Source organism: Gallinula chloropus, assembly GCF_964237585.1.
Source record: "Gallinula chloropus genome assembly, chromosome: 1".
NCBI lineage: Eukaryota > Metazoa > Chordata > Aves > Gruiformes > Rallidae > Gallinula > Gallinula chloropus.
In genome coordinates this window covers 208,254,294-208,272,049 of record NC_140085.1, presented here as the reverse complement: position 1 = coordinate 208,272,049, position 17,756 = coordinate 208,254,294, and positions in this window count along the sequence as shown.

Here is a 17,756-nt window from a genome sequence, read left to right as displayed (position 1 = left end):
ATTACTCCATTGGAAAAAAAAATACTATGGGGCCACTTTAAGCTGTGCCTAATTCTCATACAGGCAGAAACTCATCATTAATTTGATAGAAGAGTAATTTGAGCAAAAATTTATGGAGCAATAATCCAGATGTTTTCATGTGGTTTTCTCACAAAGCTGATGCTGAGATGTCATTAGCATGTTTATGAATAAAAATCAGGTGAATTTGAAAAAATGACCAACCAAACAACAATGCATAGCTCCAAGAGCAGAAAAATAGAGACTCATATAAACATGCACTGAAGTCAAAATGCTGATGCTGAAAACAACCAAAGTAGCTCTTCAAAATAAAATAAGAAGGAATTTCTCATAGCAACCTTTCCCAACAATCTACAATACTAGCATATAGTGGCTACAGTAAAATATGACCTGAAGGAAATAAAGAGTCAAGAACAGAAAATTTACAGAACAGATGATACTGCCCAAATACCCAGGAGTTCATTTACAGTATTAAACTCTGAAACTGCTTGAGCACCTCAAGTCTACCTCTTTCATACAGAATTCAGAAACATAAATGTGGGCTGCAGAGAAGATACTGAACAAGGCAGACCTTTGAGCTGGGAAAATATTCTTAGGGTTATGACAAGTTAGGATACGTAAGGACATCTCACAAGGCTTTGTAAGATTTGGGGAGGGAAACAATGAAGATGCAGAATTTCACAGGTATCAAAGTGGTTAACGCTATTAAAAAAATTACAATCCTAAACACTTGAGCCCAAAATCTTTATTTTGCCTTTTGAAAAAGTGACCCACAGTGCAAGAGGAAGTGAATGTTATAAATCCCAAATGAGTGATAAATTTTTTTTTTCACTACCTTATTGCTCACATATTGGCTATATGTCATATATATTCCTAAACCCTGCTTCTACAGAAAGGTGGGATCTTTTAACACATATGGAGAAATACATCTCTTTTGTTGGAAAGCACTGACTGTTGTAACAAATGTCCACTCAATCAACTACAGTGACAAACACAAGAAGCCAAACCTTGCACTTCCACAGACATACTGTGATTTCTTATCAGACAGCAGCACACAGGTGAGTGTTCAAAGGTGACCTTCCAATAACAGAAGTCAATAACATTAGTTAATATCTGACCTGCATTTTACTGGTTTATTCTTCACTTCTGCTTGAAGCAATGATTTAGGTAGCCTAACCTTGTCAGTGACATCCTTACTAGTGTTATCACCATTTCATAGAATCAAAGAATTGTCTTGGCTGGAAGGGACACTTTAGAACCAGTCATAATGGTTCTTTAGTCCTTCAGTCCAAGTCATAATGCCTAATCACATCCCCTCTGTTCTGCAAGTGACAGAGGAGCTCCGCAATGATTTTCCACCTAGCCCCATTCTTGGCTTTCTAGCTGATTTCATGGTAATTGGCCTCATAGCACAATCCTCCACAATTCAGAGGGCTTCTCTCCTCATGTATTGCCTGAAGTTCCCAGCTGAGCTCCCGAATCATGAAAATCCTGTCCAGCTTCCTTAGAGTTTAGCTAACACATACTTCTTCTTTAAGACTAAGCTCAAAAAATCTGTTCTGTGTATATCTTTGTTTTCTATTTCCACCACTAAATCACTGAAAGCTGACAAGGATTTAGATTTTTGGACTGACTTTCAGACCTTTTTGTTTCTTCATTCTATCCACCATAGTGATAACTACTTCACGTTTGTACTGAAGAAATGAAGTGTTATCTTTAGTAGTAGTTTTTATTATTGTTATTATTATATCTGTTGTCAGGGGACTCAAAGTATCTCACAATTTTCCATTTCTAGTTTTCATATCTTCATCGTTGCTACCAAACACCACAAACTGACTTAGAATTAATAAGCAGCCATGGATATTCCTCCTAGACACACACACTTTCTGCTGGGTGACAAAGTGTCATTTGCAAGTTCAGCCTTCTCCATCCAGTGAAAAACACCTGCCCCATCACCACTGTCAGAACACTGCAGTTCATTAAATTATATCCTTGATTTCCATTGATCTAATACATTATCACTAAACTCTCTCATACAGCTCATTAGAAATGGAAATACATTTCACAGGATGTTTTCCTGAGAATCCCCACTGCCCTTGCAGTCAGGAAAGCCTGGTCTTGCCCAGCTGTAGGGAAACCTAAGAGATGCATACTTGTGTTTCCATTCCCACTGAAACCTCTCCAGAATTCCCAAATGGACCTTCTGTGGTCTGAAAGGGGAATCATCTGATTGTCACAAACAATCATAACTAAGGCACCATGAGAAATTTTACCAGAGAGTTTTGGAAAAACAGAGGCCTTGGCATTTTACCACACACATACTGAAGGGACTTCATTACATGATTTTACAATTAAGGAGAAAACATCAAAACATATTGTCGCATTCAAGTTAAAAACAATGGCTTGTATTGAAAAGCATCTGTTTCAAGTTAACTACAGATGTGAACTGTTAATATAAACCATGACTATTATCATTGGTGTTTTTGTTTTAGCTCACTTCATATCATAGAAAACTTAACTGATTCAGGCATCTTTTAATAAAGTTGATCTTAATCCTATTAGGCAGAAAAATTCTGATATTTTAAAGAAATGGGTACGGTTTGGAGTGCTTTCAAGCAGAAAATTTACCCTATTGTCTTTTGAAATACAAGACATTTTGATCTGCATAGTATAAGAGCTATGTGACTGCTGTAGATACTTTGGGTTAATTCAACTGTCAAAAATAACTTTTCTATATTTTTCCTACTTTTGGAGCTCTTTCACATGCAAACTGGCATGAGAACTGCAGTAGAGCACTTGATAGTCCCCCATCAGCAATTAGCAAGAAAAAGAAAAAGCAGAAATACATTCTACTCCTTAGTTAATGCCAAAGTGCATAGTCACTGGGAGGAAAGAGAGAAGACTCACGCATCGGTCACAAACAAACACATGGACAGTTTATGAGTGCAGAGAGAACATAGCAAAAGAGCAAAATGCAACTGACCAGACACTTTTAGGATCTTGTGGCAAATCTGCAAAGTAGCTTGAGAGAATGCATTTTACTGGGTCAATAGGACTTGCATGGAGCAGTGTGTGTGTAAGGAAAAGATTCAACCTGGGGCACTGGTTTTTTTCATATGTGGTGTTACTATAACTGTACTACATTTACAAAGTCCCAGCAAAATTATCTCAGAAGAATAAAAGAACATTAAAAGGTATTCAACAGCAAGAGATGCATCATGTATGTGCAATGTAAGGTTTTCTCTTGATGACTGTAAATCACTTTTCACTAGGGTAAGAGGAAAATAAGACTGGAGAAAGACTGAGAATGTATTCCTTTTTGAAAGCAAGGCAGGTATCTGGCAAAGCTTTTAATTAATTCTTAAAATGAGACAAACAGGCTATACTAAGAACATAACAGTATTTTAAATTAAAGCTATTAATGGGCACTTAAAGGAAAGTTCTTCCCCATTTTTTTTTCCTAAAGCAAATAAAATTCAAGATTGATTATTTTTATTTTCTTCTAACAGATTAGTAAGTATTCCTGGTTTTGAAACAGGTCCTCATTTTTTAAATAGTAGTTATACAGTGCTGTGTTGAGTTTGTAGGAATCTCCCAGTTATTTCACTTCTGTTGAAGACAGCATAAAAAAGATAGGGAAAAGATAACCTGATTACTTCTGTCACAAACCACAGTATATTAATACAACAATTAACTGAAACACTTTTAACACCTGGTAAACAGCTATTTCCTACTAATTAGTTGTAGGTTGAGGTGACAGCTGGTAAAATGCTCTTATGTAGGTAATGGCCGATAAGGTCTCATAAATTACAACACTTGGTTATAAGGAAAGGCGGTTCACCTCATTGGTAGAGCAGAAGTAGTTTTGCTGTGTACTTTCAGTGTCAGGACTAGGATGCAAACAAATATTTTGTTAATCTGGAGCTCCCAAAAGCTTACTGTGAGGTTTTCTGTTATATAGTGGAATAATTGCTGCTGATCTCTGCATTTTTAACCTTCATATCAGTATGTTGCTTTGTCTGCAGCCAACATACAAATCCCAGACATATAATGAGATGTTTCTCAAGGACCATGATAAAAATTTACATCTTTTGAGTAAAAAAGATTTTCCCACATATGAAAATGCTTAAGCAAAAATTTAATGACTGGATGCAGAAAGTTTCTTTTAGGCCACAGAAAATTACTTTAATCTGTGAATGTGATTTACCTCCATCAGAAGACAAAACTTCTCTGTCAATAGTATAGTTAGCCTAAAATGTGGCTTTATATTTGTTCTGCTTTAATGGTGCTTGTCTCTGTCCTGTGAGGAAAAATTAATGTCTGCCTCTCTGTTTACAGAGGTGGTTGGTTGAACAAAGGTGTTAATTGGTGGAACATTCATTTAAGAATACCTTCAACTACCACACTATATCCCTGATGAAAGGCTTGTCTGAAAATAATACTATGCAAAAGCACAAATCTAATTCTGTTTGACCAGTATGACCTGAAATGCTTCACAGAAATAGTTGTGGGAAAGAAAATGTATGTTCAGAAAGAGTTTAAAAATAAAGAGTTTAACAGTAACATACAGTGTGAAAAGTTTCCATGATGAATGGGAGGCAGTTGAAGCCACATGTCTTCCAGGGATGTAGTGATAAGTACGAACTCAGTTGGCTTGAAGCTCCAGGAAAGGTGGTAAGAAATTAATAAACCCAAGGTGTCCAGTTAGCCTGGTTATCTAAAATTATGTCACAGACAGTCTCCAGCATTTCAGAATCTGACCCAAACAAGTTATCATTATTTCATCCTGTTTAAAATATGCACTGCACAAGAAGGCAGAATGAGCTCTTCAACTTTAAGGGTCTTGTTCCGAACACTTACTTATTTTCATGTCAGTATGTCTAACGAATGTATGTTTAGGTAGCACTCTAGCTTTAACGCTGCCTATTGTCACATATGATTACAAGTTTGTTGATTTTATATTATAAAAATATCCAGAAGAAAAAAAAAAAAAAAAAGAAAAGAAAATCACACCCCAACAAGGAAATAATTACTATTCCCTCCCTTTTCCTCACATGTTGCGTTTCCTCCCCCCTCAGCTGTGCCAAATTCTGAACTGACGTAAATATGGCTCTGAAGAAGGGGAGAAATTATCTCTTGGAGCGGAGATAAGGAGGCATTTGACCACAGGTGTTCCCATAGAGAGGTGTCTACTGCAAGGACTGGATGGAAATAAGATGCAGGGTTTCAGCTGAGATGTTTTTCAGACAGAAAAAATATGAGGATAAAAAGAATAGTAGAAAACCAATTTCCTTGAATCCTCTGTTCTTTTCATGCTGGTAATCACTTTAAGTCAATGTGTTTGTTCTGATTGATTATTTTAAGCAAACAGTGCTCAGTTTTGTTTTGCCCGTGAAATGGGATTTACAATCTAAAACAAACTGGCCACCTTTGAGGAGGCCTTCATGCAGGTAAAACTTGTTGAGGTTAGTGAACTGCTCTTTAATTGGCTCTAGCCAGGGAAGCACCTGTATCCATGATCCAGGTTAAGCTAATACAGAAGTACCTTCCTAAACTGAGATGGAAATACTCAGTACTAAGTACCACAGTCTTTGTTATAATGGCAGTGACAAAAGAGCTGCAAAAAACAGCTAAGTGGACATTTTGAAGTTCACACACACTCAATAAAGTACATCAAGCAGGACATTTGATGCTGAAGTCTTCACTAAAGTCACTTTCTGCTCACAGTTCATGAAATGTAATCTTACATGATACAATAAACCAAGAAGCAGCTACAAAGTCTTCTCACATGTAAAACCTCTTAGTCTCAGTATGTGCTTCTCCAGAGTTTCACTTTAGCAAAGACCGCAGCATTGAGCCTAGCACCTTGGCCAGGATTTACAAAGGAAAAGGAAAGCTTTTTCCACTTAAAGTTCCTATCGACTGCACTGGCAGTAAATTTCTCATCATGGGGGGAATCCTATAATCCTACATAATAAATCTTTTACAGAGTTTAATCTCCATCATGAAAACCATTCATATGCAAGCACTGACCTTCCGCCAGTCTTTAAAGAAATCAAAGTTATGCACTGTAAAATCAATCTCAAGCTAAAACTAATACTAATTCTGTAGCTTTTTCCCTCCTGTAAACACACTAATTATTGTTTGCTGGGTCCCTTTGGTATTGTAAAATTATTTTCCTCATTCATCTAGAAGTCCTTATTGAGGAGGTGTCTTTTTTAGTGGTTTCGCTATTTCTAAGCAACTGCTCATTTGCCACATAGCTTAAATTATAAGAACGTAGTTTTCCTAATGCAGAAATGAGAGCTTCTTATATTAAAATGGTTAAGGGTTTAAACCAAGGATTCTATAGCCTCTGCTCTGGCAGTAGCCACAGTTCAAGTAAGTAGGTAAAAAGCTCTCAGTCTGGTGTATAGCTGCTCCCAATGCAACTATCATCTGAGTTCAAAAACCAACAAAATCTGCAAGTATAACCACCTCCTTTCCTATTTTCTTATTCATTGTAAGATGCTGAAAAATATCTGAAATCCTTACGTTGTCTCCCATGCCTCCCCCAGGGAACGCCATGGAGGAAAACTGCTGAAATACATTCATTTATTTTCTTCCCTTTATTTAAGCTTCCCATTTTGATCATTTTATATATATTATGAACTGCAAAGTATGATCTTCCCAGTGAAGGACCAAGAGCCAATTTACTGGCACCAGCATTACAAATGGGACCTGCAAGAGGAAATCATTGATAGACAGTTTAAATTCCTCATTAAATCTGGCATGATCCCTTTACCACGTCATAACTCTTAATTTCTTTTTGATAACATAATATTGATCCAAGAGTGCTCAACACCTTGTACAAATATTAGTGCCTAACTAACAGCTTTTAGTTACTTCCTTTGAACTTATATGTATGGTAGCTATGAGACTGAAAATCACTTCCATTTTCAGAGGCAGTCACATGGCTGGGCATTAATCAAGCCCCTCTTCAGTGATTCCCAGAATACTAAGTCACTTTCCATACCAATGACTGACATTTGAATTATGGGCATAGAAAGTTGTTTCCTATAGTCTTGCAAGCCATCGAGTAGGAAAGTTAGGATGCAAAGAGATAAAAATTTCATCATTTTATTGATTCTCTGTTCCAGATTAGTACCATTTTCCTGCAATGCCTCCTAATAAATGGTGATTATTCAATACCTCCATAAATATTAATTATAAAAAGTATAAAATAAGCCTTTTATTTTTGTTAATCAAAGTGACAATAGATACTCCTAAATACTCATCAGTTCCTCGTCACACTGCAATTCCTATCATCCTCACATTAGAACATACTTGAGAGATGACATCTTTGGGACCTCAGTGCTTGCAGCATACTTCTAAGCACCCTCTGTATTAAATACATCATCTTTACTGAACCAACAGCTCAACTGTATCTACGATCAAATAAGCAACTTGTGAACAGCATCTGTTACCCTGAAGTGGGAATATTTATACTGGTCTTTGCATGGGGGTTATCTATAATATTAATGCTATGAGCAAATTTACCATGTAGTGCAAATAATTGGTAGTACATTACTCCAGGATTGCTACTTACAGCACCACAAGTCACTCCTGATGTAAGCATGCAGAATACTGAGGGATATAGAAAGACAGAAAGATAGCCACAATGTGGTGAAGTCTACTTTGAAAGGAAGCATGATGAAAGTGTTTAGCAAAGGTCCTGGCAACTGATATACCCTGTACAGTATGGCTGGCCTGTGGATTTGAGCATTTCCACATGTGCTGGACAGCTGGCACATGTGTCACTTTGTGCCTGCTCAGAATTACTGGACTAGGGAAATTTATCCTGTGAGAAGGAAGCAGAACACAAGCAGAACTCTCTCAACAAATGTAACCATCACTGATTAAACTTAACGTTACCAGGGAACCACAACAAGATGACATTAAATAGTCATTGACTCATTTCCCAATGAGCAATGAAAACTGAAAGGGTTACCATATGCCATTAATTTAAACAATATCAAAGGGGCCTCATAAGAATGAAAAATTACTACCACAGGTAATTTGTACATATATTAAGTCAGGTTATTTTTTAATCTTGAGGATTTTTTGCAAATATTTTTTACTAAAACATTATTTTCTTGAATTGAACTCTAAGAGCAGAGGAGACATCATCTGTTGTCACTCCAGGTAGGTAATTACCAGGTTGAGACCATAATGTCAATAATTAAGGGAACTATTATTGACTTTGATTTACATATATGCAGACCAGATTCTTGGCTGGCATAATAATCACCGTATCTCCATCCAAGTCAGTGCTATCAAGCTGCATTAATTTACAGCCATTGGAGACTGAGACGACGCAGAGAATAGCTATTTTTAGAAGGTATTCTTTGGAAGAAAACGCTGTGTTGTGGCCAAATTCTACACCCCTTACTCAGATACACAGTCCCATTGGGATTAAGAGTAAGAAGACAAAAATGTGGCCCATCTTCTCAAGGTTACGTCTGAGAGTTGAACATAAATTCTGTTGCAGCCTAATAATGATCACATTTGAGCTGCATGCATACACATTTAAAATGCCATAGAATATTACATTTTAAAAGCAGTGGTGTTTGAAACACAAGCAGGTCTGAGCCGAAAAGATAAGAAACCAATCCAAAGCATAGATGCTAACATTGCTCTCTCTCTCTCTCTTACTCGACAGCTGCTTGTCTGAGGATCTGTCATACGGAAAATATGTGAATGTGATGAAACATCTGTTAATGTATCTCCTCTCCCACCCAGCTCCTTAAAAGCAAAAACTGAAGGCTTGTTACTATTTTCAATGGTGCCCAGACACTTGTTCTGTACATCGTAGGACGGGTATGGTGGTGTCTCGAGGCTGCCTGCCTGCCTAAGGCTGGAATGGCAGCACGCTGCAGTCATCTCAGGCACGTGGAGTAATACAAAGACAAGGTCTTAGAGCAATGTGTAATCCTAAAAAGTGCCATTCCAGAGGATTTCCATTTAGGAATACTTAGCACAAGGAGACCTAAATGCACAAACAGCTAGTTTAGCTTGCAGTGTGCTCTAGCTAAGGAGATAATTACTAGCCCAACTGCTTGTGTTACCTCTTTTCATCTTACTAGACAGCCACTTCCCTCATCTCTTGCGTGTTGATGACACATGGCATTTGTACCTACTGGAGACACTGAGAAATTATTCCTGGCATTTCATTATTATTGCTTTGTTTCTTTACTGGAGAAACTGGGAGAATGTCAGCAAACTGGGTGCAATTAGGAAAAAAAACAAGGAGGCTCCTTTTTCAGATAGAAAAGGGGAATGAAAGTAGAGTCCAAATGCTTGTTTCTGTTGGCTTTAGCAATAGCCAGGCAGCTTCACAAACTTAATAAAATGTGCTCCCTTCTCCTTAATGCCTATAAAATATATATCCCTGTACAGAAACAGCAATCTCACACCAGACTGAGAATGCAATGAAAAAAGTATATTGGTTCAACTGAGCATGATTTTTCTACTGACAGAAAAGGTTCTTTGTGTCACTTCAAAACCTAATACTCAGTATATTCTCATTTGCCTGGTTTTCATCCCTGACTGTAAATGCAGCAGTAGGCGAGTTTATCCACATTAAAAAAATTTAATTTTCAAGTGGAAGATGAGATGACAATCTGCCTCAGTTGTTGTCATGATCTTCTATCTCAAGTTGACATGTTTATTCTGGGCATTTACACTGTAGTAGAGAATGCCATGAAAGAGCTGAGTTATAAATGTTAGTTTTGATTGCATATGACACTACAAATAAACAAGCCAATACACTCCATAACTTTGTCATCCTCTTTAATCCTCTCAACACTGCAGCTGATACCCCTTGGCATTGGCTGCCAATAAGTCCATAGAACACTATGGGTATTAGACCAGCATATATGAAAATGACCCATGAACACCAGCTAATAAGAACAGTATTGAGATGTGAAACCATAGCACCATGAAAAACAGCGTAAAAGCTATGGAAACAAACAGTTGATGTTCAGTGCAAAATTCCCTGCTACCCAGCAGTTATACCCCTGTTTAAAGAAGAGGTCACATAGCAACAAGAAGAGAGAATCACGCAAAATGTCTACGATCATCCTCAGATCAGCCCGTGAAAGATTTCATTTAAAGAACAGCCTTCATTGTGCTGCTCCCACTTTAAAATGGGTGTAGAGACAAATCTCATACCATGACGAAGGTGGAAAAATCATAGTAAATCTCCATGTCAGTGCCTTTTGTTTTTACTGCTTTGGATGTGCAGTTTGCAGAGCCGTAAAAGCATGGAAAAACCTACCAAACAAGCAAATGGTCTTCTTTAACCCTTTGGCATTGGGCAAGGAGTGTCTGGAAATCTTGAATTTTAGTGTCAAGGGTATCAAAACAAAAAACAAAACAAAAAAAAAAGCAAGCTCACAGTTCTCAAAGTCTGGCAAGAGAACTGGAGAACATAAAAGCTGCGAAAATGAGGCTAGCTAGACAAAAATAAAGAAAAGGATTGGCACTAGAAAATATTAGTTCTCTGATTTTTGAACAAAGAGAGGGTTTTTTTAAAAAAAGATGAACTGTTTCTGCTTTGTAAAAGTGGTATTTAAAGCAGAAAATGAAGAATTCGCCTGATTATTAAGAAAATAGCAGTAAACTAGTCTTCATAAGCTATCTTCTTACTGTCATATTTCCCCATTCAAGTCAGAGTTCTAAATAAAGTGACATAACAAGGTATTTTGAGTATTATAAGGTCACTTTCTTTCCCGAGGTTGCAAATCTAGGCTTCAAATAGCTTAACCACTGTGTTTTTGGAGTAAGATAGAAGTAATTTGTATTTTGACGTTTTGGCAAAAAATTAACTGGTGAGCTCATTTTGGTGTGATACACAATCATAAGGTGGTCCGATTGCTCAAGTGGAATCAATATAATGATGTCAAGTAAAACTAGTAGACCATTTAGTATGATACTGAATACTTATATATTCATAATGTAACTAAATATAGTATTTTTTTACATGTGCAGGTATGTACCTGCACAAGTGTGTAGATTGACCCCTTGATTTTACCAAAATCTTTTGCATGTCTTGTATTATCCTTTCCCATGTATTGTCCTGGTCCCCATTCTAGGAATTTTTCTCCTTATCTTCCATAGGTTGATGAGGGTTAATTCAAGATTATCAGGGTTGCTGGACATGTAGCATTCAAAACAGCATGTAGCTGGGCTCAAGTGGTTTAAGTTGCACCTCCAAGCTTGGAAGTAAGTACTGTCCTGTGAATCAACCTCATCCCTTTCTGAGTGCCTCTGCTGTGTTCAGAAAAGTTCCATGAGATGAAAAATTCCCTAGGGAAATGGTTGTGTCAGAGGACCTCTCAGTCTGTCCCTGCGCTACTGACACTGCAGGCAATGAAGGAGTGGGTGGCAACACCCATGGGCCCCATAGGGAATCTTTGTGGAGCAGAGGGCATTGGGAGTCTCCCAAAGGCAGGCAGGCTACTCAGCTTGCTTTCCCCAATCAAAGTGCCTAAATCCATCCTCAGCATTAAATCAAGCAGTTCCAAGTAATGACTGCAGTTCATTGTTTGTGAAATTAGGATAGTAAACTCATAGTTACTTCATAGGGTTGTTATGGAAGTTTGAGAAGAGCTCAGATATCGGGACAAAAATCCCCAAACAAGGACCATTTCTGTAAGAATCATGAAGTACAATCTCTAATGTTCATGGCACAAATAGTCTTCCAGCTAATTCCTCTTTTAATGTTCTTCCTTTCCAGTATTAAAAAAAAGAAGTTCATACTTCTGGATGTAGAACTTCTTCATTTTACCCTGGCAGAAGTGTAGGAGTGTTTAGTTTTGTGTTTTGTTTGACACTAAAAAAAGAAGAAAATAGGTTACAGGAACTGTGACTACAAGATCTGCAGGTGTGTGCCCCATGATCACAGGCAGAGCAGCTGGGAGGTCAGGAAATTGCTGGTTTCAACTTTGAAGAGGCCATATAACAAATTCAAACTAAAATTAAACCATCTTCCCCTGGAAAAAAAAGCACAAGCATTTGTTAAACCTGCAAATCAACAGATTGCATATTTTACCTGGACTGATTTTGAGCTATGTGTCTCTTCCTTCAAATTACATTTACATTAAAGGACACACAGCTACTGTGTACCTTTTTGTTCTTTCATCTCTCTACTTTGATGACTACTGTAGTTGCTGTAGATACTGAAAGACTAAATAAGATGCAAAACACTCTTTAAAGGAACCATGCAAAGTTCATATACAGCTCTTATGTATTTCCAATGCAGCAACATGAAAAGTCTCTACTACTATATTAATAGGAAAAGGCTGAACAAGAAAAATGTAAGCCTGTTGCTGAATGAAGCAGATGAATTGGTGAGCGCAGACATTGATAAGCTTATTGCTTTCTTTGCCTCAGTCCTCACCAACAAGGTGTCCCAGGCCTCCATGCTTACTGAATGGGTTCAAGCAGCAGCAAAGGATCCAGTCATGGAGTTCTTGAGAGCTCTCAAATCACCCAAGTCCTTGGGACCAGGGAGGTTTCATCCAAGCGTCTGGAGACAATTTGCTGATGCTGTTACAAGGCTGGCCTCTATCATCTTTGAAAGGCTGTGGAGATCAATCAGATCCCCTGGTGCCTGGAGAAAGACTTTAAAAAAGGCCAAAAGAACAATCCAGAAAATTACAGGCTGGTCAGCCCCACTTTGTTTCCTTGGAAAATGATGGAACAAGCCCTCTTGGAGCACATTTCTGAGCATAGGAAGGAGATGAAGATGACTGGGAGCAGCCAGCATGGACTTACCAAGGGTATATAATGCCTGACCAACCTCATTGTCTTCCATGAAAAAAAATCCCTAAGTTTGTGGGCAAGGAAGAGAAGTAGATTTCGTTTACCTTGACTTTAGCAGGTCATTTGACAATGTTCTTCACCCGTATTCTTGTACCCAAGTTGGGACAAATGGTGGGGGTAGACAACTAGATGGATTAAAAAACATGGTTGGATGATTAAGTTCAGCAGGTAGTGATTAGTGGATTGAATCAAGTTGAAGGCCAGTAGAAGTGGAGGAGTGGTATATCTTGGCACCTGTCCTGTTTAACAATTTTGTCTATAACCTGGAGGTGGTATCAGAATGTTTGCACACCAAGTTTACAGCCCAACCATACTCATGAACATGAACAGTGATCATTCTCTTTCAACAAAAAGGAATATCCAGAGGCAGTAGTCCTTCTTTGTTCCAAGGTTTGTTTATCACGTGTCTCAGATCACCATTTTCTCAGCCTGCCCCTGCCTTTAAACCTTCTTCAACCTGTCTCAGTTTTCTCTGTTCCCCATTTCATCTTTTCTGCTTTTGCCTTTTTTTCCTCTGCTCCCAACCCATTTCTTGTCTCTGTTCCCTAACCAGTGTCTCTTATCCCTGCTTCTCTACTCCCAGACATATTCTCCTGGAAAGATCCATATTTTCTTCTCCATCTAAGTTTCTGAGCTGCAACCAGGAGAGTGTCAAGAGCACAAAACAGAGCAGGCCCTGGATTTACCCTCATGTCCCCTAGGAGGCAAAATAATTTGTCCCAGGGACAGTGCCACACACATGTTGTATCTTCAGTCTGGCCAGTTCTTAACGCACATGAAGACTTCAGAGATGATGGTACTGACATGGAAATGGTGTTTCTGGGTGATTCTACCAAATTAGGGTCGGATTGTTTTTTAGAAAGATAGCAGAAGTCACTCATTTTGAATCTCACTTTCAAAGCTTTCCAGATAAAACAATTTGTTGAATACTTTGACACAGTAGAGATGCATCGTGAAAAGTCTGTATAACGTTTTATTGTCACTGGGACAATATTAAGGCATCCCTGAATTCTTTTTGAGCAACTTTAACTTGAAATATGTAAAGAAACGTAAAGTAACATCCGAGGCTGAAGTTAATCAATCTGAGCAATTACCACCCGTGGCAACTGAAGAAGAGGTGACAATACAAAATGGAAAGCAAGCTTAACTCCCACTATAATTTCCACTTCCTCCTAACACCAAAGATACTACCAGTTCAACCACCTCTGTATGTAATATTTCTTACAGAATATGGACAAAAAACATCTCTTCTTCCCTAGCACAAGGTGGTGGTGCAGTAGTGTAGCACAAAGACAAGTAATAATTGTTAAAAATCAATTGAGTGAGTGATCCTAAGCATCAGACAGCAATGCAGCCAAGTGATCTCAAGGAGCAGGAGAGAGAATTCAATTCTTTCTCTACTTATTAAATGATACAGTAATGTAAACAGGACTGTTCTCTCAAATCTAGGCCCTCGTTATACATCCATCCACATTAATCCAAGAAACAGTTATGCTCATTAAGGATATCCAGTGATTTGACCATATTCTACCATCTTGTAAAGCAGAGCATTTTAAGACAATTCAAAGGAAAAATGCAGATTTTTTTAAATCAAGATTTGAGATTTGTTCGTTTAGTATTAATGAAACATGAAATATGCCAGCTGCCGAACTTGCCAGTCTAGGCAGGTTTCCAGATCAGCCTGCTTTTTTCTTTAGTGGTGAAACGAAATAAAAATAACATTGGGGATTTTGTTTTGCCTTGCTTATTTTTTGTGAGCATCTGTGGAGGCTTTGTTTTTAATGATCTTGCTTAATATTATATTCTCCAAAAGATCCAGAAGTAACATAGCCAAAGATAGCTTCAATTATCCAATATAAAGCATGCAGGAAAACACAGTATTATGAGTCTTTCTTGTTCTTTCTATATTTTGCATCTGTAATCAAGCTCATGTGCAAATAATGAGACTTAGACATCCTAATACTTGATTAGGCCTTTAATTTGGGAAGTGAGATAAGTAAGTAGTATCAGCTGGGCTAGTAATTAACGATGCATTGAATTGCAGTTTCAAAAATAGAGCCTAAGTAAACTCTCTTAAAAGGACTGGTCCCAGAATATCAGTATAGCATTTGCATTTGTACATATGTTGTTAAAGTATGTGCAGCCTTTGAATATTTTGAACACAGTGACATTGCCCAGAGAAACTGTGACTTCCCCTTCCCTGGCAGTGTTCAAGGCCAGCATGGATGGAGCTTTAGACAACCTGGTCTAATGGAGGGTGGCTCTGCCCATTGCAGGGTGTTGGAACTAGATGATCTTTACGTTCCTTTCAACCCAAACCATTCTGTGATTCTACGATTTCCTTATATGCATAAGACAATATGAGGTGGACATGTACCCCTCAGTATGAAAGAACATTTAAAAAGACAGGAATGGACTCAGAGGATTGCAATGTGACTGACCATCTGACATTTCAGGTCTCTGGTCATGTCTACTAGACAGACTGTGGTGCTGTACATGGATATACAGGCTTGCTGAGCATCAAAAGCAGTATTGCTTCAGTGCCAGGGTTCCCCGGTGGTAACATGCAGTGTGGGGCACCTTTAGTGCTTCTGGCCAGCCTGGTTTGTTCAGAGATAATGGGGCCAGACAAGCCAAGAGTGCATTGCATTAACAGCATTTGCAATGTGAAGGGAGCATTCCTCTCTAGGCAAACTAGTGTGAAAAGTCCACAACATACTCCATTTCCAGACAGTAAAATACATATACACATATATACTCTAGTTGACCTTGCTCTGAGCAAAGGGTTTGGACTAGACAATCTCCAGAAGTGCCTTAATACCTCAGCCGTTCTGTGATACGTGACATGGGGCAAATGTCAATGTTTTCCATCTCCTCATTAAAATGCCAAGATATCACTACTTTAAAAACTTCAGAGTTAGTAAATGGAGGAATAGCTGGGGAGAGAGTAGACATAAGTGGAATGTCCAAATAGAGATATCTACAAACAAAAAGAAATTTTAAATAGAAGAGCTGGACAGTGGCACAGGCAGCTGGTCTAGAAGAAAGCTAAACCCATTTTTAGCAATCAGGTTTTCTGGGAAAGAACTGGACAAAAAAGTCATTGTGAATAAAGTAGATGAAGGCTTCAGCTTTATTTTTCTGTCAGTGAATCATTGGCAACTATCTCCTTAGTTTTCAGAATTTGCCATAGCTAATTGTCTTCTAATTGATGCAAATCTATTTCCATCATGTATACAGAATACTGGCTATTAGTTATTTATAAGTAGTACTCAGCTAGCTCTGTGTCATGACCAAAATTGTTGAAGCAGGAGAAAACAAACAATTTAGGAATAATATGTAATAAATATTCTTTCTTTCTGCAGTGTGCTATCCCTATTTCTGGCTGAATACATACTGAAAGTCACCAATCCCTGAACAGATATTAATAAAATAAATTTAAAATATATGTAAATAACAAATGGAAAATATTTCTATGTGGCAGTTACCAAAATGCAACATATTCTGGGTCAGATATTCTACATTGATGTAAAATCAGCATCATTCTAGTGCCAACAGTGGAATCACTGAAGTTTCATTGATTTATAACAGACCACAACCCTGAACTTTATTTATATTCTTTTTTTGCTTTTTTTTTCCCCCTTTTTTTTTTCATTGTTCAAACACCATCACTGCAGAAGATTAGAAAGAAAGGACTTAGTAAGACCACAGTAACAGGCAATTGGAAAGCTGAGATGCAAATTGATTAAGGCACAAACAGGCTATTGCAGAAAGGCAGAGAAAGGAAAAGCCAGATTCTGTGAATGTTACTGTGATTGTGGCATGTGAACTTAAGAGTTGATGGAGATGAAGGGCAGAAAAAAAGTCTGAGACAGTAATTTGATAATAACATTCGAAAGCTGAAAAAAACCTGTTAACAACGTTCAACAAATTTAACTAAGGAAACAAGTTAGAAACAGAGATTTGTCAACAGATTTTACCAAGATCAGATTAAGAACAAGTTTTCTTCACCAGTTTTAGCCTGGTGTCAATTTTGCATATTTTTTTTCTTTTTAATACATGAATTAGGGCAATGACTGCCTGGCTTTATCACACTGATAACTAGCAAGGTGTTCTTCTAGAGGTATTAGATAGCTTGAACATGTGAAGCCCTTTCACAAATTTTCACAGCTCAGAGAAGAAACAAGTTTGCCTGTATTTAAAAATGTATATATACTGCCTACAAATATGCATCTGTGATAGAGCCAAAGGACCACAACACTTGTTTCACCCACCCACCATATCTACCATAATGCTGCCCACCTACAGGTGTGCACCAGCAGGTACACGCACACATGCTTTTTCTTCACCATCAGAGACACCTGAAACATAGAGAGAGGCTAGCTTTGATTTGTAAAATACTTTAAACCACGACACTACAGTAAACTCATGGGAAACCTGAGAAAGCAGAATTTTTGGAAGAGTAACCACTTCAAACCTAGTTGCCCATGTGCAAAAAAAGCATGCTCAGGAACCCATTGTTCAATAAATTGATACTAGTCATATATAAAAGTTAACTGTCTGAACTACATACAACATACAGCAAAGTTAGTGGAAGTAATTTATATTGACAGCTTTTCAAAGCATTGAGTTTTACTTGCTCCAAAATAAAATTTTCAAGAATACAGAACAGCTGTTTTTAAACCTACACTGCAAGTTCCTGGAGGGGAAAAAGAAATAGGAAGAACAGATGAAAATTACTGTAGAAAGGGAAAGGCATGGTCTCAGCCAGCCCTTTTATCTCCTGTTTCTCCCTGTGACTGGATACTCCAAGGTAAGGAGAAAATATATATATATATTTTCAGAATGGGACAGGACAGAGGCCTGCAATC